The 25,403-nt window shown below is 38.5% G+C and overlaps 1 protein-coding gene across 8 annotated transcripts in view; it reads left to right on the top strand.

Moving 5' to 3' along the window:
* The window catches only part of KCNT2 (potassium sodium-activated channel subfamily T member 2), a 283,250-nt gene that overhangs the window by 108,563 nt on the left and 149,284 nt on the right, over positions 1 to 25,403 (top strand). The gene's annotated exons all lie outside the window — the stretch shown is intronic.

Raw genomic sequence — 25,403 nt, 5'->3', positions numbered from 1 at the left:
TTGTTCACATCAGTAGTCTCAATGACTTCAATAGCTATATAATGTAGCAGCTTGTAAATTTAGTACAGAAACTAGGTTAGTTCTTGTGTCAACCCTGTACGATTTCAATTTGATAGACTAGCAAGATTTTAGTGCGTGCAATGCCATTCCTTTTGTTCTGAATGCTTCTCTCTTTTGTATGATGTGGTATAATTTTACATTTTAAATATTTACATATTTATATGTTTTGTCAGTTCAAGCCATTTAAAGAGTAATGCAGGAAACATATATTCTACTGTGCAGTAAAGTCAGGAAACGGAAGGTATGGAAAGCGAATCAGATAGGGTACCTACCAAACATGGTTTCCATAGAAACTTACATAATTATAGGCTGATGTCATGTAATTTCAGTTATTAATTTGGTGGTGCATAATATTTCCTTTCTTACTCTCTTTAGAGGTTTCCATGTGGTTATTTCTAAGATCTAACAACACTAGTCAAAAATCTTTGTTAATGGCCCCTATGGGGAATTCTTTGTTTCTGCTTTTGACATAGCTGGATCCAGAGACAAATGGAGTCAATGGTAACTACTTCAGTGGGCTGTGGCTCAGGCTTATATAGATTTACAGTATATAAATCAAAAGTACTTTCTAACTGATATCTATTGTGGCAGTCATCTATGTCTACCCTAACACCGAAGCACAAATAGAAAACCTAAACAGCTCTGGAAGCTGTAGTTTACAGCATCTCTTTACTTTATAGAGTCAATAGGAGATTAACAATAAACAATTGTCCACTGTCTTGAAATTAAGAGAAATATTGAATTAACTAAGACAGTTTGATAGAGGAGTTTCTTTTTGATTCAAACTGGGAGCTGAATAGGCGCTTTCTATTATGCATGATCTCTTCAGGTGACAATCAAGGCTTTGTTAATGTTCTAGTATAGGTAGCAAGCCACCTGCTAGTTAGGAAATCAATAGCACCAAGCTGAATTTCAGATACATTTTGAGTCAGGCAATGAAACTAGGCAATATAGATTTGAATAGAAATTCAGAAATTTGAATACCTCCCTCCCCAACTCATCTAACCGTATTACTTCTCTTGAATACATACAATTCAGATACATTTGGAATATATACACACACCCAAAATTTGGTCCACTTAATGAAGAGGAAAACTAATGGCATCAGAGGGTAAAAAAATTGTACTTGTTTTTTTTAAACCTGAAATAAGATTTGGCCTATATGCTCACACTTAAAAGTCATGTTGGACCTTTATCAGGTGGTGGTTCTTCTGCATTGGGTGGTGGGTTTGGTTTCTAGATAGAAAACTAATGCCAAAATTAGCTTCTTGTACTCTTATTTCATTTGTCACTGAAGTTCTTGCTATACTACTATTGCAAAATATATATCCCTATCTTCAAGGCCAGCTAAATGGTTTCTCCTGTAGTTACAATGGCAGATCCATAGGTGTTAGACTAGTGGGATCTTTGTACTGCCTTTTCTGATTAACTCTGAATAATGGGAGTTTGACTCTATGGGAGCTGGGCTCATGAGAGCCTCTGAAACTCCTAACTTCTGTTCTTAAGAGGTATAGTGATTACTATTTGGTGGAATAGTTTCCCTGTATCCCATTCTAAATGGAAGTTGTGCTCTGTGTCTGGTAAGAGGGCATGAGAAAGTCAGCAGTCAGAATGAGTGAAGTGACAGCACTAGATTTCAATAACTTCTGACATAACATTTATCAAGTCTTTTTGTCCAGCAGTGGATGTAACCAATCACATTAATCTCAGCTATGTAACTAACGTTTATCAGCCTCCCTCGCTCCTGTCCAACAAACTGTTTGCATTCAGTGTGTTCAACCACCACCAAAGGAAAAGTAAGATCAAGAGACTACTTCTCAATCAGCATCCTCAATCAAGCACCACAGAATTACTTAACAAACCTTCAAATGATACAAAAATGGCGTTCATATTTCAGGGAACGTGCTAAACAACAGTGTATTGACTCTCTTGAACTGCAATATATGTATTAGGTCTGTTGATTAATCACAGTCAACTCACGTGATTAACAAAAAAATTAATTGTGGTTAAAAAAATTAATCACAGTTTTAATCACGCTGTTAAACAATAGTATGTCAATTGAAATTTATTAAAGATTTTGGAGGCTTTTCTACATTTTCATATATATTGTATTCTGTGTTTTAACTGAAATAAAAGTATATTATTTTTATTACAAATATTTACACTGTAAAAATGATAAACAAAAGAAATAGTACCTTTCAATTCACCTCATATAAGTACTGTAGTGCAATCTCTGTCTTGAAAGTGCAATTTACAAATATAGATTTTTTTTATATAACTGCACTCAAAAACAAACAAAAAAAAATGTAAAATTTCAGTGCCTACAAGTCCACTCCGGCCTACTTTTTGTTCAGCCAATCGCTCAGACAAACAAGTTTGTTTACATTTACAGGAGACAATGCTGCCCTCTTCTTATTTACAGTGTCACCAGAAAGTGAGAATAGGCATTTGCATGGCACTTTTGTAGCTGTCATTGCAAGATATTTACATGCCAGATATGCTAACATTCGTATGCCTCTTCATGCTTTGGCTACCATTCCAGAGAACATGCTTCCATGCTGATGACGCTCATTAAAAAAACAATGCATTAATTAAATTTGTGACTGAACTCCTTGGGGGAGAATTATACGTCCCCTGCAGTGTTTTACCTACATTCTGCCATATATTTCATGTTAGAACAGTCTTGGATGACAACCCAGCACATGTTGTCTGTTTTAAGAACACTTTCACCACAAATTTGACAAAACACAAAGAAGGTACCAATGTGATATTTCTAAAAATAGCTATACCACTTGACCCAAGGTTTAAGAATCTGAAGTGCCTTCCAAAATCTGAGAGGATGAGGTGTGGAACATGCTTTCAGAAGTCCTAAAAAAGCAACACTCTGATGTGGAAATGACAGTACCCAAACCACCAAAAAAAGAAAATCAACCTGCTGGTGGCATCTGACTCAGGTAATGAAAATGAGCATGTGTCAGTCCGCACTATGTTGATTATTATCGAGCAGAACCCATCATCAGCATGGATGCATGTCCCCTGGAATGGTAACAGAAGCATGAAGGGACATAGGAATCTTTAGTGCAGGAGTTCTCAAACTGGGGGTTGGGACCCCCTCACAAGGTTATTACATGGAGGGGTCACAAGCTATCAGCTTCCACCTCAAGCCCTGTTTTGCCTCCAGCGTTTATAATGGTGTTAAATATATATAAAATAGGTGGTTTTAATGTATGGGGGGAGGGTTGCACTCAGAGGCTTGCTATGTGAAAGGAGTCACCAGTACAAAAGTTTGAGAACCACTGCTGTAGTGCATCTGGCATGTAAACATCTTGTGACACCGGCTACAACAGCACCATGAGAGTGCCTGTTCTCACTTTCAGGTAACATTGTAAACAAGAGGCAGGCAGCATTATCTCCTGCAAATGTAAACAAACTTGTTTCTGTGAGTGATTAGCTGAACAAAAAGTAGGACTGAATGGACTTGCAGGTTCTAAAATTTTACCTTGTTTTATTTTTGAATGCAGTTTTTTAAATATAATTCTACATATTTAAGTTGCACTTTCACGATAAAGAGACTGCACTACAATACTGGTATTAAGTGAATTGAAAAATAATATTTTTTTTTCACAGTGAAAATACTTGTAATAAAAAATGAGCACTGTACACTTTGTATTCTGTTTTGTAACTGAAATCAATATATCTGAAAAGGTAGAAAACATCCCAAAATGTTTACATAAATGGTATTCTATTATTGTTTAATCACGCAATTAATCATGATTAATTTTTTAATCGCTTGAGAGCCCTAATAAATATATGGGCATATAAAATATATATAGTGGTTGGACCTCTGCAGGTGTCCATGAGTGGGGGAGGGAGACGATACAAAGAATCTTCTCCATGCTTCTATCCAGGGCTATTTCAAAACATAAGTTTCTAAGCAGAACTGCTCATTTAAAATCAATAAAGTATTCTGCTTTAAGAACTGAAATTATGATATGTTCCATAATGTAGATCAGAACTGAAGTTTGACTACAGCTAGCAGGGGTGGTGGTTCTAACCATCTCAAAGGAGGGTGGTTGACGTAGTGTTCCACCAGTCAGAACACATGCTGTGCCCTCTCCAGAGTGGCAATTCTGTGTGCATGTCAGGGATCCCTGCTCCCCAGTGAGAATTCTTAGCTGAGTCAGCAAGAATTCACCCTAGAGGCTTTCCCTCCTTGAGACCTTCTTCTGGCATGAACTGTGACTGTAAGCAGATATCCAGCCTTTAGTCGCTTTGCTTTCCAAGGTATGAGCAGGAGACTTTGAATGGCATTGTAAGTATCTAAGGAGTCCCGTTTTTTTTTTTTTTTAAATCTAAGCAAGTGCACACTGGTGAGCAGAAGAGTAGGCATCTACTTCGGAAAGTATCCAAACTCTATCAGAAGGGTCTGGGTATTTTCTGAATGGTGAACGAGGTGTCAGGGAAAAGTCTCAGAAGGGAGACTATTAATTTCAGTTTTTTTAAAGAAAAAGATGATTAATGTTTCCCAAGTCAGCATATATGGCATCCCATTTGGGCCTTTAGAAATGAAATCTTGAGAGCATCTGCTTCTTTTATGCCTGATTTCAGCTAGTAGTTTAGTAAAGGATTTAGAAATCGGTATTATATCCAAATGAAGTTTCAGTTTTTGGTGGATGGAATGTATTTACCCAAACTGGGATTGGGCCAGGACATCTGGTTTGGCTAAAAAAATTATGCAGACTTGGAAAGCCACAGACACTCAGGACTTTAGTGTTAAGCTTATCAAAAAGCTGACACACTGAGCACCCCACTGATCCCTACAACAACATTGGGGTGGGGGGGGATTTTAGTTCTAACTCAGCAGTAAGACCACCAAATCATCAACATCACTTTCTTCAGCACGTGGATTGAAGGCTTCCAAGGAACTGCCAAGGACTGACCTATTCCTTCTTTATGAGCTCTCATAGGATTGCAGCACAAAGTAGCATGGCTGGAGGCCATTGATAGGTCCCAGTTCTGTTCTAATTTAGACAAGGTAAATTAGGAGTAACTATTGAAGTTATTTTAGTTACACTGATGTAAATAAGGGCAAAAATCAGGCTGATATATAATATGATATCGTATGAGAGCATTTAGTAAAAACTAGAATTGGTAGTCCATCAAGCAGTGAAAGAAAGAGAATCCAAGTGGGTGGGAATGGGGGAGAAGAGGACACTACTCAGGTACAGAAGGAATTGATTGCACTCAAAAGTGAGACAAGCAGAAGTACATTCTGTGAGACAAGATGTGGGAACAAAAATAGATCTGGACTGCAATCAAAGTCTGGACATAGCAAAATATTGTACCAAAATATGAGAAGATGATCTTTGGTTTAATTTTTTGGTTTGCCAGGACAGACAGAAGGCAGGGTTGGTTGCAGGTAGCAGCCACAGGAAACTTTAATAGCATTGAGTGCACGAGTGCTACTGTGTTTTTCATATCACTCATTACATGAAGGTATTAAATTTTACATTGGATTATGTATTGGCAACAAATAGAAAGAGTTGATATCAGATGCTCTTCCTGAAAATATCATTTTAGACACCAATAGACAGAGTGGCATGTTTACTAGGGGATGACTAATTCCAATGCTGCTTTACTATTTAAAACTCAATTTTGACTTGAAATTGTAACAACTCACCTTTGTCCCAAAAGCCATGAGCATACAATATATTTCACTGACTGATTCGTAACAAATTTATAAGCTACTTACAGTATAACAGGGATTTTGTCAACAAAAAGCCCCTTATTAACATTGTGTCAGGTTGTTTACTTACCACCTGAAGCTCCTTCTTGTGTCAGTGTGTTATGTTGCAAGGGCCCTTGTCTCCAGTGCTGCAACCATCTGCTTCTGACTAGGTCTTCAATGGCTCAGCCCTGTGGCCAAGTCACATGAAGTTCTGTTTCCTTCTGGGTCAGAAAAAGGTCCAACTTGAAAGTTCACAAAATGTCCCAACAGAAAAGAGTCTTTAGCCCCTGTCTTGGGCTATACCTCAACCCATTCTTGTGTGGGAGAGGGGTAGTCAGTCTTCAACCCCACTGAGAGTTCAATGTTTCTTCTGTGCACCTTCCTCAAGGCTGGTAGGGAAACCAGACCTACCCTCTACTTGGGTTCTGGCCCAGGGACTCTGTATTAAGTAACTAAGTCTGCTTGTTGGACATGATGCTGTTTCCCTGGTTCACCTCCTATCCCTAAACTCCATTGTACTGCTTCTCCACAGCTTGTATTTAACAGTTTCCCTTTGGATCTCAGGCCTCTAATTTCTTCCTACATCCTCTGATTCTTCTGCAGGAGTGCTGGAACAGTTTGTATAGTGGGGGTTCTGAGAGCTATTGAACCAAACTGTAAACACTGTACATGATGCAAACCACTTCAGGCCGGGGATACAGCAGCACCTATACTCTTTTGACCCTCTTGAGCTAGCCAACTCTCTGAGAAGTTGCATCCACAGAAGAATCCTGCCTCCACTGCAGTCTCACCACCCCTACTAAGTTCCCTTAGCTTCCTTATAAGGCTCAGGTGCCTAATGACCCTTACTTAACTCTTCCTCCTCACATCAGAAGATAATCAGTCACAGGTGTCTTAACCCCTCATTTAACAAGTGATGGAAGTTAGCCCCATCACAGAGAGAAGTTGACTCTGACCTTTAAAATGTAGACTTTTATGTTTCCTCAGTTTCTAAATGTGGAATTGATGGTTTAGCCTGTTATATATCACAGAATGAAGTTATGAATAAATAGCCTTCAATGTTGCTACAGTTATTTGTACAGCAGACACTTTTGGGGTATGTATTATCTCCATACACAAGGTTATTCAGGCAAATATTTAAAATAGCAAACAGTGTGATACTTTTAGACATCCTGTCAGATTTGTGGAAACATCTCAAAGCTTCAGTCCTTCCATCTGGTTTCTCTGAAATGCTGCAACATCACGACAGACCCCAGATCACTCTGATATGAGGCTTTCATTGTGTGCCAGCTCAGTATCTCTCTCTATATTTTAATATGACTTGATGGAAAAGGGAAGCCATTCTCCTGACCGTGGGCTGCCGTCTACACTGCCATGATACTCTGCCAGCTAACGATAAATACATAAATAAAAATGGGAATGCTGTTACAGGACTAAGTTACATAAACAAATAAGCCTTGGATAAGTTAAATAAAGAGTCAGGTTCCCATGTAGCAATGTATATTGGTCCCTGCTATTTCTGGTCATTGCTTGTGGATTTAAATGTACATCTTTAGCAACATTTATGGACTCAACCACTTGTTCTGCCAGTTATTCTAAAAAAGGAGTACAAAATGATTCCGAGTGAGCTCAGCACCAGTGAATGTGCACTTCTAGCACTGTTAACATTTTCAGATATTTCAAGGCCAGAAGGGACCACTGTGATCATCTAGTCTGACCTCTTTTATAAATCACTGAAATCAATCTTTTTAAATAAAGATTCTTCCAGTCTCTACATCAAGAAACAAGAGGCTGGTATATGAAATGTACAGGTACCAACCTTCAAGGACGGTTGACAATAATGTGATTAAGAGATATCTGTATCTCCTCATTCCCCTGACTCTGAGGAAAAAAAACCAACTCAAAAGCCCCCGCAACCCTCCCCATCTAGATGTTTTCATTGCCTAGAATCACATGTACATTAAAGCCCCAGTTCAGCAAAGCACATAAGCACAAACATGCACATAAGCACAAACATGCACTTAAAGTTAAGCATAAGTCCCACTGAACTCAATGGAACTTAAACACAAGCTTAAAGATAGGCACGTACTTAAGTACTTTGTGGAATCAGAGCCTAAAATATTTCAGATTTTGCTATGCTGTACATTTCTACAGCATATGTGCACAGTTTTATATACACATAACAGTTCAAATGACTGAGTCATAGCAATTGAGAAAACAAAACTAATTGGTATTCATTCAGTAAATACTTAAGTACAAGATGTGGGTTGATTTTGCACAGTAAAGACTTAATAACAGGCATGAAATCAAATTGCCAGTTCCTCTGGGCACAGAATACCATGCCTAATTACATTTTGCAGCCACTGTGTAAATCAGTATGATCACCAAGACATTACAGAAGGGTTAGGAAATCATATAAGGGGTATGGATATTTAATGGTATTAATTCCATTACAATTTCCTATAACTGGATATATTTTCTCGTTCTGCTCAACTTTACCATGCTATACAAAACTCTTTTGCTCCATAATATTTTCAAAGCATTTTAATTGGCTAAGTTCTATTAACCTTCAACTGTCTTGAGGCATTTATCATTAAGAATGGATGGCTCACATATAATACAAACCTTAATCAATGATTGTTTATTTGTGTGAAAACAAGAGACAGAGAATGAGTGCTTTTAATTAGTTTGCTTTGCAGTTTACAGAGTATTTATATCAACAAATTAGACAGACTCCTATATTTTGCAAGCTCATTATTATGCAGTGAAAACAAGAAAGTAAATATGAAGAATTGTTTAGGGAAACTCAAAATAAAATTGTTTATCTTCCCACCCTTCAGATTTTTGTGTTAACTAGACCTGCTTGTATAATGCAAAAAGAAGGATTTTGGAGCATTTGCAAAATCAATACTTCAGTTGTAATCAAGACCTTGTGTGTTTGCTTTGTGCAAATATTCTGCCACAGATAAGACCTTTTAATCAGTGCTAAGTAGCCCCCTTAATTATTTTAAAAATAATAATTATAAAAAAGACTATTTCAGCTATTGTGTCATAGTATGACCTGTCAGTAGTGGTTATGCATAATATGTAGTGAAAGTATATGGAAAATAGAAATAAAAATGAAAAAACTAAAATCTGAAACAAAATTTTGAAATTAAAAGTTTTGAAATTTTCCAGAAATGTGCATTTTCTGCAAAAGTTTTGTTTTGAATTCAATGAACATTTCCCACAAGAAAAAAAATGTAAAAATAACACTTTTAAACATTTCATTTTCAACAAAAATAGAATTTTTCACCAAAAAGAAATAAAATTCACACCAGCTGTAATTGACAAGGCAAGAACAACTAAATTAACTCTTTAATAATTCACTCCAATTGAAGCCTTCAGTGTTTTGGAGAGGCTCTGAAGAGATCTGCATGAGTCAAATCTTTTTCAGACAAGCCATATGGCACAAAAGTGAATATAAGGATGTAAATCAGGATCTCAGAATAAAAGTGGGCCTCCTAATAGTGGACGTAACTCAATTGTGGCTCTCAGAATACTCAGTATGTTGTGATTTTTTTTTTTAAAAACACACTAGCTTTTAGCAGTCAAACTGTTATGGTTCAAACCAATTTCCTTAAAAAAAATCATATCCAAACTTTAACAGTTTTAAAAAACTTGCCAAGAACAAGGTGATTGACGTAGTAAGATACCACCTTTAAATCAGTTTGCAGTTGCAGTCAATAGATGGTGTACAAACATTTTTTAAACCCCACAATTTATACTTTGGAAATCATATTTGCAATTAAGTTTAGTTAGATAGCTTGGAACAGTCATTTTAATTCTGTTAGGTATTCTTAAAAACAGTGAGAATATATTGCACTCCCTCATATTATACCAGGCAGTGGTGGGCTACAGATAATAGTGTGAGCACTTTGAAGAAGAGCCTCAGTAGGTGGAAATGTATCTCTCTCCATTGGAATCAATGGAGTTATGTTGGTTTCCACCATCTGAGAATCTGACCCATTATTACAGTTCTCAGTGTTTCATTATCTTTTTTGCCTTTTAATCCTTTTGAAAAGGCAACATATAATTCTTCTCAAAAAGATTAACGGCTCAATTTAACGTTGTCATTTTCTTAACTGCAGCTATAATCTTCTATAAGCTTTGGGCCTCTCAGTACAAAGAATTTAAAGAAGTTAAAAACGGTCCAGTATACAATGGACAGATCCTCAGGTACACGAACTATTTTGGGTGCACAAGACAATATTGCAGAATAAAAAGTCAAAAAAATAGAAACTGGATTGGGCTGCACAGGGGAAGTTGCAGACTCACTGTTCCATCCTTCATTCAAACCAGGAGGCTTTTAGATCAAGTATTTCTTATTATCACAGATAATAAGATAATAATAACGGTGTCCTACAGATGTCATATACTAGATAGACAGCATCTGAGAATTAGTGCAAGGAAAAGATAAATTTCCTCACAAGAAGAATCTTTGTAGAGGTGCCTTGTGGGACCAGGGAGTAAATAACAGAGACATACCGATCTCAATGCACCTGTGTGCACTGTGGCGGTGAACTCAAATAGTTTGGCTAAAGCTGAAAGTGCAAAGAGGATTTCAATTTCATAATGGGAAAAATAGTTAATTGATTTCACTGCTGAATGTCCCTTCCCCCCTCCAAAAAAACCCAACAACAACAAAAAAATCACAGTCTAGATTAGTGGGACAATGAAACAAAGGAGTCTCCTCAATTCAGTTCTTATTTTAATTGGCAGTTCCAAATGTTGGTTAGCACATTACCATCTATGGTTTTCATTCTTGTTTCCCTTTTCATGTCTTGACTTCTAGGCAATTTGTCATTCCTTTAGTCTGAAATATTAAATAACTATTTTCCCCATTTAGTACAGTGTCCCCAAAGCCTTAATAACTGACAACATGAGCATAATCTACAGATTACCATATACACCCCCCAAAATTGTACAAAACTAACCACCACTACTCTCTGATTACCCAACAATCATCCTCCCTACATTACATGAGGCCAGTATCGTAGGTATTTTGCCACCCCAAGCACTGCAGACAGGCTGCCTTCCGCGGCTTGCCTGCGGGAGGTCCCCAGTTCTACAGATTTGGCGGCACGCCTGTGGGAGGTCCGCCGAAGCAGCGGGACCAGCGGACCCTCCGCAGGCATGCTGCCGAAGGCAACCTGCCTGCTGCCCTCGCGGTGACCGGCAGAGCGCCCCCCGTGGCTTGCTGCCCCAAGCACGTGCTTGGCGTGCTGGTGCCTGGAGCCGCCTCTGATCATAGGCACTATACTGATGGGTGTCCTACAGATGTCATATACTAGATAGACAGCATCTGAGAATTAGTGCAAGGAAAAGGTAAATTTCCTCACAAGAAGAATCTTTGTAGAGGTGCCTTGTGGGACCAGGGAGTAAATAATCTTTCCACTCCTTAAATGGGCCATAATGTTACCAGGCCAGATCCTTATGTGAGATGGAACACTGCCTGCTGAGGAAAGGGTGGAAAGCAACTGTGGGCTAGATCCACAATGCCCAGTGGAATCTTCAGCCCAAGTTAGGTGCCCTGGCTCCCTATACAATGCATAGGGAGAGTTAGGCCCCCTAAGAAAGGGATTCCAGAAGCCAAGAAGCTGAGCAGGGAGCTGCCTAAACAAGCCAGTAAGAAATGCTGATGAGAGGCGGCAAGGCCTAAACCACACACCTTAAAGGTAGTTAGGGCCCTAACTGTGGGCGGAAAGGAGATGCTTATCTCTTCTTGGCATTCAGAGCCATAACCCTCTCCTGGAGTTAGGCATCTAAGGCAGGGCAGCACCTTCTTCCCCCAAAGCCACATCCACGATAGCCTACTGCTAGGTACACTTACCTGGATGGGGGAGACCAGTTTTCAAATCCCTTCTCTGCCTGATTTGGAGCAAGAGTTTGCACTTCCATATCTCAGGTGAGTGCCTTTACCACTGGACTATATAGCTGGTCTCTGTGGCCCAATGAATATTGAATTATGTATACAAAATGCAACAGCTTCAATAGGAGAGATTGTCATAGTTAAAATTTCAAAAAATGACACTGCATAGACATTAATGGAGCAGCCCACACTGCTCAGAGCTATTGCTGCAGACATCAGTGTATTAATTTGCAATCAGTTCACATTTTACGATTTACAACCATAAGGGCTAGAAACATGGTTGTTTTTTCAGTCAGAATTTACATCTTGAGCACAATTCTACAACCAAGACTTGGTTCTGCACTATATATTTTGTTGCCAGAAAGTCAGCTTTTGATGTCCTAAATGATGCATCTGTCCTCTTGATTTGTGTCAGGAATCTATATAAGTTAATTACACTGATTCCTTACACACACTTAACAAATATTTGGAAAATGAGCACTGCAGTAGTTAATTGAATTAACTCTATTGTTTAACTCCTATACTTAATGTGTGGGTGGCTTGTTTAAGTACTGCCAAACCCTCCAGGGCATTTTAAAACACATTGAAAGAGGCAGTATGAATAATCTAAGCATATCAAATCTGAATTACTTATTGAATTTGAAATTTGACTTCAAACTTCTAAAGTCTTCCATGATGCTTTAAACCCAATATGGCTTTTACTGCCAAAGTGAGATTATATACTAATACCTTCTCAGAAAGCACATGCATGTAACATTACCTATTTAGTCACTCTGTACACTGAGAGTATTGTCCACTGGTTAATGCACAGGAGACACATTTCTATTTCTTGCATTGCCACTGAACTGTCATATGACTTTAGGCCAATTTATGAATCCATGTGGTTCTCAACACACACAAGATCCACACATGGAATTTGCAGAACCGGAGTCTAAATACTATAGAATTTACAGTTATGGTTCACTGTACATACAAAGCCACACATTCAGTGAAACTACACATAATTTCTTGATTGCTGTTGCTTATTCACTAATGTGAGTACAGATCCTTTTGTTTAGATATACCTGAGGGCAGAATTTATCCCAGTGTACTTGTGCAATGCCACTAACCAGAGTTTGTTTAACCATGGCTTTACTTCTACTTTCTCAGCATGATCAGGAAGGGTCAGTCAATATCAGCAAATATTTATTCAGATGATCATTTCACCACATGGCCACTCTGTTTAACAGTCAGGTCTGCAATTGCTGTAAGTCACATGATTTACTAGTAGAACGTGATCTTTCAAGTTCAGCTGTTATAAACATTAGTTATTAACAGAGCTATCTGAAAATGTTCATACTGAAACCAGAGAATGTAGAGACAAAACAGCCGTTATATAATTAACTTTTATCCAGTGCAGTTTTGCCTGTCTTCTCCAGAAATCAGAATTAATGTTTCCAATAAGAAATGGAAAAATCTTATAAGACTAACAAAATCTGACTGCAAAATGCCATAAAGTAACTAAACTGATACAAAAACAACAAGGAGTCCAGTGGCACCTTAAAGACTAACAGATTTATTTGGGCAGAAGCTTTCGTGGATAAAAACTCTTACTTCTTCAGATGCATGGAGTGAAAATTACAGATGTAGGCATAATTATACTGACACATGAAGAGAAGGGAATTACCTTACCAGGGTTGACAGGGCCAATTCAATCAGGGTGGATGTAGTCCACTCCCAATAATTGATGAGGAGGTGTCAATGCCAAGAGAGGGAAAGTTGCTTTTGTAGTAAGCTAGCCACTCCCAATCCCTATTAAAGTCCAAATTAATGGTGTTAAATTTGCAAATGAATTTTAGTTCTGCAGTTTCTCTTTGAAGTCTGTTTTTGAAATTTTTTTGGTAACATACAAAAGCCAGTAGGAGAACACTTCAATCTCCCTGGACATTCTATAACAGATTTAAAAGTACCCAGACTTGAACAAAAAAATATTTTGAATGGAGGTGTGGACCCCTTTGGAAATCTTAGGCATAGTCTGCAGACTCCCAGGGGTCCATGGACCACAGGCTGAAAACCACTGCTCTAGACCCATTACAGCTGAATAATAACATAGTTGTCCTTCGAAGAGGACAACACTGGGCATGGAGGATGGCATGATTAAGCAATCATGATGGTGCCAGACTGCTGGAAGTAGCAGGGAGTGGCCCTTGTAGTTAAAATAGAAAGACAGAATCAGCATCTGAACATTTCACCATCTGTGAATTCTGAAATTAGCCTAAGGAGATGCTATTAAATACTTGTTGGAGTATCCTTTCTGAGGAATGCTGCTTCCTTGAGAAACTCATGCAACCCCATTAGGCTATTAAGGCCCGATACAAAGCCTAGTGAAGTCAATGGGTATCATTCTATTCAGTTAGGTGCACTTTGGATTGCCCTATCCCCTCTTTGTCCCCCCCGCCACCAAAAATCAGTATAGTTGTATGTCTTTAAGTGAGAAAAGATGTCTGTGAAAAGACAAGCTGCTTTGAAAAATATGGAGTTTTACACAGAATTTCTGATGAAGAGAGTTGCAGAAAAAAAAGATGGAAAGGCTTAATAGGAACTCATATGACTCTTACTGAATATTAAGAGAGAGACCACCATATCCTGCATTTTGGGGGTTGGTGAAGCGAGTCCTTAGTAGTTTTCAGTGCATAACACTGCAGTCACCAGGATCCTTGTGGGAAGTAAACCCTTTCCTTTTCTGCTGAGTAAAAACGGTTAAGGCTATATGTTTAGTGGATTTCTTCTTAAGGTACTGCATGGAATAAGACTGACTGGAGAAGAGGTAGATAATTACAGTTTATTACTGGATGGCTTTTATGTTATTAATCCCTTGTTTAAAGCCCTGAGACTGAAAAGTGATCCACATGGGCTTAAAAATCTACCCATGCAAGGTTTAGGCACAGCACTGTCATTAATAAAAAATTCTGCCACTTGATTTAAATACTTTTCAAATTTATATTTTTCTCACTATAAAATTTCAGAATTTACATGTCTATTCAAGCTAATCAAAATATCTTTTATATTGTTTGATGGAAAATGGGTTTTCAACAAAATGGAAACATTCACAAATTTCCATTTTCATCAAAATGCGATCCAAAAATTGGAAGGTTTTATTATTATTATTGGCAAAAAATTGAAACATTTGGTATTCAAAAGCTGAAAAATTCAGTTATTGGGCTGTCAACACCAATTTCCTCCTATTATATGATTCCCCATGGATCCTCCTGATAATTTATTGGTCCCTAGCAAATTATTTTCTTTTGTTTAATTCCTTCTTTGTTTACACCAACATCAAAAGATATTAGCATATATCAGGAAATGTGTTTTGTTAGTTGATTTCTTCACATTGTGGATGTGCAGGAAGGAGCAAATCATAAAACTCATAGTAGTGGATTATTGAAGAAAACAGAATTCAGAGGACATTCTCTATAAGTAATAAATTATAAGTTAGCTTAAACTATTTATTTATCTGGTAGAGCCATTGACTGAGTTAATTAGTCATGTAACTCAATTGATATCAATGGTTAAAGTGGACTTACACCAAGGATAACCTGAGAGTTAATTGATCCAGCTGCTTTGAAACATCTAATGGGTCTAGATTTAAACTGATTCTGTAAATATTACATAGAGAGATTCATAGTGTGTCATTTAAAATGTAAGGTAAGTATCTGTCCTTGCATGAAAGTGCCAGAGGAAGGGTCGGTTTAGATACTACAGAAGTGCTCACGTACTACAGCAATGGGCTCTGGCATAAGAATTTAGGGAGCGAGAAAAGAGCATTCCATCTGTGCACACAAAGTCAGGGGCCAGGTATAATGTGGCATTAGACTTTCTGGCCAGCTGAGCAGATCTGCTGCACTGTTCAAGTGAGGTGCAATGTCTATGCTCCCATTGCACTTGCCATGCCTCTTGGAGCTGACAGTGAAGCTCCAGAGCCTTTAAAGCATAATATTAAATTGGCAGTGGGAGAGATTAGTTAAAAATTAAAACCTCTTTTTTCTCCTGGGGGATGATTGCGAAGTTTCAGAACAGATCTCTTCCAAACTTTGATTAAAGCTGGAGGTTTATCAACACTGCAGACAAAGTATTTCTTAGGTGCCTAGTTTCCATTCCCTGAGAGGTCATTATCAGCTTCTGGTGCAACTTTGGGCTCTATAGGAAACCTTAGTTAAGAATTTCCTGTTTCTTATTCTATATGATTAACTGAACCCTGGACACAAATTGAACCTGCTGAGTGGTGTCAATAGCCATGTCAAATATACCTAGTAATGGCTCAGATATGACCTTTTCCCCTTATTTTAAGAAAATATTTTCCAAAATAATAATAGAACATGACAGGCAATACATTTACAGAGCATTAGTGCACTTCTGAGGCCTTGTATATCTAGCAATTCATCCAAGACATCTACTGCAATTCATGTGTGTTAAATGTTATTGGATCCATGGATATGCCCCATATTTTCCCCCATAACCTGAGGGTGGTCTGCTAGTGTTCCTGAAAAGAAAGAAAAACCTATCCTGTATACATAAAAATTTCATTGGAACTTTAAAATCAATAATGCAAACATGACAAATGGTCTTGTTGGGCAATTAAATGATTAACCTGGTCTAATGTCAGTGCTCTTTGGCAGTCTAATCTCTGAAGCCTTTGCTCACAGAAAATTCCCATTGGTTTCAATGGGATATTTTCATTAACGTGGACTGCAGCATGAGTCTATCCCAGGTATTTCCAGTACATGCATCCTGTGGCATCTAAGGGCTAGGCTACAAAGTCTTAATGCACAGTAAGTTGCAATGCTATAGATTTACACTCTGGCATGTCATACACTAAGTGGCTGTGAAGGCCCTTCTACCACACACTAAAAGTTCTGTAGTGCACTTTGACCCATTGCGATTTCAAGTCCAGTCACCAAGCTAATACTTATATTTAGGGTCAGATCCCACTCCTCAGTGAAGTCAGTTAAAAACCTTCCATTTATTTCAACAAGAATAGCATCTAGCCCATACTCATTAGTCAGTGCTTTGTACAAATTTCCAGTCTAGTCAGTGACCATACACTTATTTATTAATAGCTAAGAGTATCCGTATACATTTTTCATATAGGGATAGAAAAAGTGGGGAATCACTATAAAAACAAAGGCCAACATATAGATGTCTATCTTTAAACATCCAAGAGTTTGTGGGTTCTTCTGAGCAGCAGCGTACGGTTTATCATCAAATTGGCTGAGATTGTATTATGTTTTATTTACTTCTAAATGGATACTTGAGAATCTGATGATAATGTGGTTTGTTTTTTAGCTGTTCCCTGTAAAAGGTTTCCTTTCTAAGCATTTTAGTCTGGTAATTAGTGTAACACACACGAAACATGCAGAGGGAGGGTGTCTGTCCCACTCTCTGGAAAATTCTTGCAACTGCCCACATCCAGATACAAATTTGGAATGTTAAAATAAGTCTTGAGAGGAGAAAGGTTAGGGAGGAGAGGGAAGTTGAGGCAGCAAGAGGCACAATGTATTTATCACATCTCTCTGCAAAATATGGGTGGCATTGCTATTAGCAAGATGCATGGGAACAATAAGTCTTTTACTGATGCAGAGCTGGCTGAATTATTTGCTGTAAATAATTTGTGATGAAATTTGATTTTTTTGCTGAATTATATGCAATTTCTTTCATTATTTGACCAGCTCTTGTTGTAACTCTTGGCTTCCAGTATCTCCTTCCGCATTCTTAATTTTTTTTAACGTAATCCTTTGCTGCATTATTTAGATTGTATATCACTGAGGGTCCCCTGAATGATTTATCTGCCAAGGACTATGCACTCACAGTGGCACTGTAAAAATAATTAATTATAAATAATGACTACATAAGTACATCTGAAATGTCTAATATAAATTGTCCTTGCTGTCATTAGCTTTTCCACCCACACTTTTACAACAGCATGGTTTAAATCTGATTTCCTCCTGAGGACTGTTTTACTCCTCAGCAGTTATTGATTCCTATTTCCAGGATGCTCACAAATTAGTGGAAGTCAGACAAAAACCACTAAGCTTGTCTTTTCATATTCCACTGAGATTTTAAGTATCTTTACCTGGACAGTTTAGCTGCTCTGCAGGAAGATGTTTTACGAACTGCAAAATTCCTTGTGGAAAGAATATTACATAAATTAGATGGAAATCTGCTACATACATTCTGCTTTTTATTTTTCACAAGCTATTTATGTAATCTATTCCTGTATACAACGTATGGCAGAATGATATGAACAATGCAGAGTTGTTGCAATAGGACACTAGTTCTAATTAGGCTAGTGAGCTCAAAATATAGGGTCCAGGTTTAAAAACATTGCCCCCAATTCCTTGGCTATGACAGAGGATTTTACAGCATAACTCAGGAAAAGCATGCATGTAAAAATAGCTTTAAGCTACCTTAGCGCTCTTTTACTGTATCTATATACGAAGCCTGTCTCAGGCGGTAAACTACAGCATTCTTCAGGCTACTCTAATTTATGGCAGCTGTCAAGGACATATGGGTGCAGAGAAGCACTGTTCAGGCTTCCCTTTCCCTGACCAGTCTCTCAGTGCTGGCTGCAAAGAGAATAAATAGTGTAGGAGTCACTGTACTACTGTACATCATTGTGGGATCCACTGCAGTGGGGTGATCCTCCCATAGAGGGCTAGTCCAAGATTTGAGCTACTGTAGCTGTCTCAAAGCAGAAGACTGGTGGAACCTTACCCAAACCAAACTTCCCTCCCTTCCATTCTCCACCCCCGAGAAACATAGGGACATTCACTAAAGTCAGGAGGCAGAATCAACTTGTTCCCCTTTCTTCTGCTGCAGTCTGGAAAATTAGTTCTTATGTGTTAGACAACAACTCCTGTGTGTGTTATATTCTTTTCTTTTGTGCCTTTAGGCAGTTCTCCACTTTCATCTTTTTTTTAATTTGGGTTTCATACTAGTTCCAAGGTGTGTACTTTTTAAAAGATTGACAAGGTTGTGGCACAGAAAAATAAGCACAAACAGTTCCCAGGAAATAGATAAAAGTTCCAGTAAATGATTACATTGACCTTTTCAAAGTTCAAATGGTTATCTAAACACATCTGATCTTTCCTAATCTTTAGAGATTACAGGTGCCATTTTTAACTTCTCCTGTTTGGTTGAAATTATAGTAGATAAAAAAACATAAAATAAAAAATAAATAATGGAGATATACCCATCTCCTAGAACTGGAAGGGACCTTGAAAGGTCATCAAGTCCAGCCCCCTGCCTTCACTAGCAGGACCAAGTACTGATTTTGCCCCAGATCCCTAAGTGGCCCCCTCCAGGACTGAGCTCACAACCCTGGGTTTAGCAGGCCAATGCTCAAACCACTGAGTTATCCCCAAACTGTACTTTGTTTTGTTCTTTATTATTTTTTTTAATTCGTTTCTCTTTGGAATACATCTCTTTTATTGAGACTTTTGTCTTTGTTTTCTAATTAAAAGCTTGGGTCTCCTCTGTGAAACTGGTTTCACAGTATTGATTTCAATAGAATTTAAACTGATAACTCCATTGAAACAGAGTTTACAGAAGCATAAAACTGCTATAAAAAAGTGGGGAATCAGTTTTTAAGTTAGATATTTTCTGTCTAATGAGCCATTGCTATAGCTCATTTTCTCAATCAATGGAAGGTATTGCGAGTTTCAATAATCTTTTGCTTCATGATTGTTCTGTTAAGATCAGTAGACCTGGCCAGGGATTTCTTCATTATTGTTTGTCTTGGACCAGCAAAGCTGAGTAATATATGCTACTGTTCATTTTAATCTTTTTCAGTGGTAAAAGTTAAAAACCATTATGAAGCTGTAGCTTGATGTATTATATTTAAATGTATAAAAGGAAGCAGAACACTGATATGATAAACAAGCTGAAAAGTATCCCTTTTTATTTTCTGACACAATGCTTAATATTAACATTATATAGTAAGAAAAACGGCACACTTTTTGGAAATATTAGTTGCATAAACCACTCAGGTAGCAGCAAGATATATACGTAAGTTTTGGAAAGCTGAGTAATTTAAGCCTCTTACAGATTTCAGTATCATAGTCAACCACGATCTCCCATTATGCCATCCCAGAAGTGTAGCCAACCAAGATAACCTGACTAGATAAGGACATGGCATGAGATATATTTATTCAGATGTAATAGATGAAAAACTAAAGGATAATATTCGTGATGGAGGAATATGTGAGGAAATAAACAAATTTTGTTGGCAGTTATATACCCACAAAGCCATCTATTGAAAGTCAGCTGTACTGCAATGCTGTGAGCAACTTTTCTGGTATATAGCAAAACTAAGGCAATTCCAAGCACAACAGTAAATTAAATAATATTTTTTCTTGCTTCAGGAGGGTTTGAAAGTTTAATGTTACCTCCTTTTGCATTGATTTAATTTTGGGTCCCAGGATTGATGCATGATTAGGTGACACTTAAAGTTAATAGAGTGCAGAACTCTATTAGTGTTTGATATTAGGTCTAAAGGGCTTGATCCTTCAAAGGTGCTATGCACAGTCAACTCCCATTGACTTCAGTGAAACATGAGGGCACCTGACACCTCACAAGAGCACTTAAAAAGCCTGATCCAAAGACTGCTTTGGATTTCCCCTTCACACTAGTGGGCATTGGATCAGGCACAAAGGCCCAGATCCTCAAAAGGTATTTAATCAATGGGAGTTAAGCTCTTAGGGCTTGGCTACACTGGCACTTTACAGTGCTGCAACTTTCGTGCTCAGGGGTGTGAAAAAACACCCCCCTGAGCGCTGCAAGATACAGCGCTGTAAAGCCTCAGTGTAATCAGTGCCGCAGCGCTGGGAGCGCGGCTCCCAGCGCTGCAAGCTACACCCATAAGGGATGTGGTTTACGTGCAGCGCTGGGAGAGCTCTCTCCCAGCACTGGCGCTCCGACCACACACACACTTCAAAGCGCTGCCGCGGCAGTGCTTTGAAATTTCAAGTGTAGCCATACCCTATGTCTCCTAAATACCTTTGAGGACGTAGGCCAACATAATTGTGATAGCTTGAGGGAATGTCTGGTGTTCTGATAAAATGATATGATTGGAGACAGAAGGTGAAATGTTTGCCCCATTGAAGTCAATGGCAAAATTCTTATTGATTTCAATGGGCAAGAATTTCAGTGAGTGTATTCTTGATTGTGGTTATGCTCAGTCAAGATAATTGATTTGGGTAGATGGGACAACTAAAATTCATTACAGTATAATGTTAATACAGTAAAACCTCTTACCAAGATTCAGGTCTTCCTATCTGAATTATTTCTAAAAAAATGATTGTTAGTGAGACTCTTACAGGGAGGAGCAAGAAAGCATTCCCTTCACAAAAATGAAAGTCTTTAAAAAAACCCAAAACCACAATCTTAAAGAAGTTCTAGAACTTTCACTTTAGTGCATATGGTCGATTAATGAAAGTAGAAAGGGTGATTTTTAGCCTTTCCATTGAAAAACACTGAATAACTGTCATATAAAATTGTATGCCACCACCAGAATTCAAAAGCAATCCATGGATGTTGAAGAGCACCTTCACCACTAGTGCCCTCCCTTGTGGCTGAGTGTGGCATAGCATAGCTGTCCTTTCCTGTATAGTGCTCCCACCAGTCCTGTGGTGGTCTGTCTTTTATCACAACTTGGGGCTATGGCCAGGTAACATTTTAATTCTACTCCTTCTGGGTTAATGAAGTCCCACACAACAGGAGTCCAATGTCCATACATTAAGTCTTCACCCCAGCTCTCAGCCCAGTGATTCTTGCATCTCAGGGCTCTCAGAAGTCATTCTTTTATGTCAGGATTACACACCACCTTCCCCAGTAGCTGGAAGGAAAACCCAAGCCCTGCCATTACACTGGATTCCAACTGAGGAACCCTATAACTAGCAGCTAAAGTCTGCTCTGTTGGACACCTTTCTGCTGCCAACCTGGATTTCTTCTTATTGTAGCCTGTCAATAGAGCTCTCCTCTGAAATCCCCCAACAAAATCCCAAACCAGAAGTACAAATAAATCAATTTCTGCCCTCTTTACAATTAACCTTTGATGCTTCTTCAGTTCCCCTGCTACGCTCTCCACTGAACACTTACCAGGACTCTCTCCCTAGAAGTCCCAATCCTGCTCTTTTATCAGGGTTCACCATCAGAGTTTGTTCTACCCTAGCAGCTTCTCCTTGTCTCTCCTGGCCTCCTGACAGACTTCCCTACTCAAAAGAGGATGCAAGAGCCTACTTTCCCCTGGACTTCCTCCTTGATCCTCCCAGTCACTCCATTTGCTAGTGCCAAGAGAGGGACAGCAGAGTTCCTTCCTTTTCTCCTTACAGTCTCCTTCTGCTCCCAGTTTCCTGGCTTTATAATTGCCACCCAGCTCCTCCTCAGCTGGGTCTCACCCTTAACTGGCCCTGGCCCAGCCTCCAGTGTGACTAGGGGTGTTAATCTGACTCTCCCATTCCAGTTAACTCTTTCAGAACCAGAATGGCATATATAGATCACCATAGTGGAGCTGCAACACAGCTCACCAACAAACATTCATTCTAGCCTATGGGCCGGAGTAGAAGCTATAGCTCTAGTATACCTCTACGTGGTAAGATTTGGGCCACTAGGTCTGTGCTAATCACACAGCCCTTTTGATGCTTCACTCTGAGGTCAAGGTCAAGCCCTACTATCAGGCTTAAAAAATGCACAAGGTATAGTGTAGGATCTCAGCACCTGATGAACTTTGTTCAATAAGAGCAAAGCCTTGGAGTGGCCAATGCTAAAAGCAAAGAGCTTGAAATCACACTGTGGATGCCAAGACATATGCAAAGTAAGGGAGCAATGATTTTAACATTATAATAGCCCATATTTCCATGAATGGATCTCTCTGTGTGTATTCCAGTTTTTAAGAATAACACTAAAACGTGCCTGACCCAAATCGACTGAAAAACAGAGTCTATGATTAAAACTTATAATTGAGCTAAGGTAGGAAAGTTAACTATCCATCTTCACTGGAATGGCATTTCCACAGTCCCCTTTATTAACTTTTCAGAACCTATTATAAAGACAGAAAAGTACTGCTTCAACAATTCTTTTCTATAACTAAAACTGAAAAGGGACAAACTAATGAGAGCTCGGAGGAAAGATCTGAACTATCACCTCAGTGAAAAAATCTGGAACGAAGTGTGTAGGAATACAAATTCAGCCAATGACTGAAGGCTGACACTTATCCAACAAAAAATCATCTTCAGAACATTTTGGGATGTGTGAAAAATACAAATGCTAGAACAGTGAAGAGGAAACTGGGGGATCTCATCCATATGTTATGGAAATGCTACTGCCCACTAGTAAATTATTTCTGGAGAACAGAAGAACTGCTAACACTGTTATAAACACAGGGCCTGCCTGATGATTAAAGGTTTTTTACCTGGGAGTTCATAATGGTCAATTGTGGCCAATTAGATACCCTATGCCAAGAAATCATCTTTGATGTACAGAAGAATTATGACTGAGAAATATGGCATTATTTAGAAATTACCTTTAAAATAGAAAGACAGTCAACAGCCTCCTAACAGGATGGGACCACTAATATGCAAGCTCAGAGATGCTCCGTACAGCAGGTGCAGTTAAAGAGCTCCACTGGTTTAAAGGATTCTGCTAAATTCATAGATAATCCCTATCTTTGAACTTGGGAAGCTCATTGTAACCAGTAGAAATCTCTCAGACATTTTAAAGGCACCCAAATCAATATGAAAGTAAACTGAAAAACAAACAAACCTAAGGACCAGGTTCTGCCATTCTTACAATTAATAGAACCATATTCCACATGTAGCCTGTTGAGTTCAGTTGGACTGATCACAGAGTCAGGTACTACTCAGCATGAGTCAGGGTAGTAGAAGCTGCCTTTAAATTTTGTATCCTTAGATACATTTTATAAAGGTAAGATGTGCTCCCATTTATTTGTTCTTATAATACAAGTGCAAGGGGATATTGAATTAAATTGAAAGGCAACAAATCTAGAACTATTTTAAAAACACAATGCATAATTAAATTGCAGAACTCATTGCCCCAAGACATAATTGAAGCCCAAAGCTTAGTACTAGGATTCAAGGTAGGATTAGGTGATGTACCTGCTAGAACTCCAGCATTTTAACTCCATCCCTGATGCGGGAGGGAGGATCCATGAGGGCAGGAACAAGTGAAATGGAATGGAGAAGAGGAGGGGTTTGGAAAATTGGGAAGGGACAGATTTAGTGGGAGCATAAGAAAATGCAGTCAGAGGAAAGGGAAAAGAGGAGGAATAGAGAAAGAAGAAGAATCAAAGACAAGGAGATAAGTTTGAAACACTGTTTTAAGTATCAAACAGAAAGTTTTGGAGGAAACTATATTTGAACAGAATGACGACACTATGGGGAAACATTACAAATCTCAATCCCCACCATGCAAGGGAGGTGTAAAACAACACACATCTAAATGAAAGTGCTAGGGATGTTCTTAATGTCTGAAATCCCATGTAATTGGGAGGAGCTGTATCTGTTTAACTGAGGGGTGAACTGAGCCCCTAGCACAGATTTGACAATTGCCATGAAGGCATTTAATTTGGTGTGTAGTTAGCACTGAAAACTGAAGTATGCCAGTTGCTCACCAAGAAATCAAGGAACAGCCTCCAAGTTGGTAGAGCTGACATCCCATGATTTGAAGTTAATTTATACCAAAAATAGACCATGTTTTCTTCATGCAGCATCAAATTAGCATGAGATATTGTTAGGCTATATAAGATAATGCCATAAACTATCCTGATCTGTACCTATTAGCTAACTAGTCCCAGACCCCCACAAAAAAAAAATCTAGATTTCAACATTCCACTAGTTTACATTAGTAAATTTTCAGAATGGAGAGGGGTAACTAGTGGTGTTCCCCAAGGGTCAATCCTAGGACCAATCCTATTCAACTTGTTCATAAATGATCTGGAGAAAGGGGTAAATAGTGAGGTAGCAAAGTTTGCAGATTATATTAAACTGCTCAAAATAGTTAAGATCAAAGCAGACTGTAAAGAACTTCAAAAAGATTTCACAAAACTAAGTGATTGGTCAACAAAATGGCAAATGAAATTTAATGTGGATAAATGTAAAGTAATGCACATTGGAAAAAAATAACCTCAACTATACATACAGTATGATGGGACTAATTTAGCTACAACTAAACAGGAAAGAGATCTTGGAGTCATCATGGATAGTTCTCTTCAGACGTCCACACAGTGTGCAGCAGCAGTCAAAAAAGCAAACAGGATGTTAGGAATCATTAAAAAAGAGATAGAGAATAAAGCAGAGAATATCTTATTTCCCTTATATCCATGGTACACCCACATCTTGAATACTGCATACAGATGTTGTCTCCTCATCTCAAAAAAGATATACTGTCATTAGAAAAGGTTCAGAGAAGGGCAACTAAAAAGATTAGGGGTTTGGAACAGGTCCCATATGAGGAGAGATTAAAGAGGCTAGGACTTTTCAGCTTGGAAAAGAGGAGACTAAAGTGGGGATGTGATAGAGGTACACCTCTACCTTGATATAACACTGTGCTCGGGAGCCAAAAAATCTTACCGAGTTATAGGTGAAACCGCATTACATTGAACTTGCTTTGATATGCCAGAGCACACAGCCCTGCCCCCCTGGAGTGCTGCTT

The sequence above is a fragment of the Gopherus evgoodei genome, chromosome 8 (genome assembly GCF_007399415.2).
Source record: "Gopherus evgoodei ecotype Sinaloan lineage chromosome 8, rGopEvg1_v1.p, whole genome shotgun sequence".
In the NCBI taxonomy this organism is placed as follows: domain Eukaryota; kingdom Metazoa; phylum Chordata; order Testudines; family Testudinidae; genus Gopherus; species Gopherus evgoodei.
The sequence above is the reverse complement of the archived record's forward strand: the minus strand, read 5'-3'. Positions and strand labels throughout refer to the sequence as shown.